The sequence below is a fragment of the Drosophila eugracilis genome, unplaced genomic scaffold (assembly GCF_018153835.1).
Source record: "Drosophila eugracilis isolate 14026-0451.02 unplaced genomic scaffold, ASM1815383v1 contig_1979, whole genome shotgun sequence".
NCBI classification, from domain to species: Eukaryota; Metazoa; Arthropoda; class Insecta; order Diptera; family Drosophilidae; genus Drosophila; species Drosophila eugracilis.
In genome coordinates this window covers 17254-19170 of record NW_024572842.1, presented here as the reverse complement: position 1 = coordinate 19170, position 1917 = coordinate 17254, and positions in this window count along the sequence as shown.

Here is a 1917-nt window from a genome sequence, read left to right as displayed (position 1 = left end):
GCCCCGGTGATTGTTCTCAGGATCTTAGACTGAACTCTCTGAATAATGTCAATGTTGCTATTGCTGGCGTTCCCCCATAACTGGGAGCCGTACATCCATATAGGTTTTAGTACCGAGTTGTACAGCATGACTTTGAATTCAAGGCTAATAGGTGAACGGTCGTTGATAAGCCAATGAAGGCTGCTGGCTTTTAGCTTTAGGTGTGTTCTTTTGGCTTCAATGTGCCGGTGCCATGTGAGTCTTCTGTCGAGATGTACTCCTAGGTAAGTTACTTCGTTTGCTTGTGGGAGTAGAGTGTTGTTTAACGTAATCGGCGGGCAGTTTTGCCTGTTCAGAGTGAACGTAACCTGTTTGCATTTTAGTTCGTTCACTTTAATTCGCCAATCTGATAGCCATTTTTCAACATCGACCATATGACGAGCTAGCTGCGCAGTTGCTTGAATCGGGCATTTAGAACGGCTAAGAATAGCTGTGTCATCGGCAAACGTATATGTTGTCAGACGTGTGCTTGTTGGGATGTCTGCTGTGTAGAGGACATAAAGTGTAGGCCCTAGCACGCTTCCTTGAGGAACTCCAGCTCCAACAGTGTAATCATCAGATATAGCAGTGTTGCACCTCACAACAAATTTTCTGTCGTGAAGGTAAGACTCTAAAATCTTGTGGGTGCTGTAGGGGGGCATTGTCTTGATCTTGTACATTAGACCTTCTAGCCAGACTTTATCAAATGCTTGAGAGACATCTAAAAATATGGCAGTACAGTACTCTCGTTTTTCGAAAGCGTTTCGAATTTCTGATGTTATCCGGTTGACCTGATCAATTGTTCCATGCTTTTCCCCAAATTGGTGTGACGGGATTCCTTCCTGGATTCTCAGGTATGTGGAATTTTTCAAAGAGTTTGGATAGGCAAGAGAGTAGGCTTATAGGTCCATATGACGTAGGGATAGTGTGGTCTTTCCCCGGCTTTGCTATCATTATTATAATTGAGTTTTTCCATCTCACTGGAAAGTGGCCAAGTTTTGCGATGACATTTTTTTTTTTGATGTTTATGTTTTTTTTTGATGATGTTTACGATTTCGTTTGGGCGAAACTCAATTGGCTCATGTTGAGGCTGGGGCTCATATAATAGAGTCGGCAAAGTAAACGCATTAGTGGCAGGATTTGGTTGGAAGACATTTTTAAGGTGGTTGGCAAACGTGCTGCCTCGGTCTGCGTCACTGCGCGCCCGTGGAATTTCTAATAGGCATCACGGTTTCTTTCGGTGAGCTCAGAGTTGGGTGAGCTCTCCATAGTGAGTGTTTTGTACTATTAGTTGACAATTGATCAATGTAGCGGCGGTGGACATATGTTTCATCTTGGTGTAGAGCTTGAGCAAGTTGACGTGAGGCATGTCTTAAGACATGCTCGACGTAAGCGTCGCTTTTCGAGGACGAGCTGTTCGATTTGTAGATTTGACTTCTTTTGATTCCATTGTGTGTTTATAGTATGAGGTGTTGAAACTCGAGCTGCAGAGACGAGTACAGATTCCAGTGAATTAACAAAACTGTCTACGTTGGCTTCATCGCTTAGGTGAGGACTTAGCTCAATGTGTGAGGTAACATACTTCCTGTACTTAACCCAATTGGTTTTATGTGGGGTCAGTTTTAATGGTTGATCCCATGTTCCTGGATGTCGGAGTAGAGTAAAAAGGTCAGGCGAGTGATCAGATGAAAGATCCGAAAGGCATTCGGCGCTTATCATGTTTTTAGGAATGTTTTTGGTAATCGCAAAGTCTATTAAATCCGGAAGTTTCTTTGGGTCTGCCGGCTAGTATGTTGGTGTGCCAGAAGAAACATAGTCGAGCTGTTTCTTGGCTTTGATAATTGCATTATAGAGCTGATTTCCTTTTGGAGTCACGAGACGAGATCCCCAGTGTGTGTG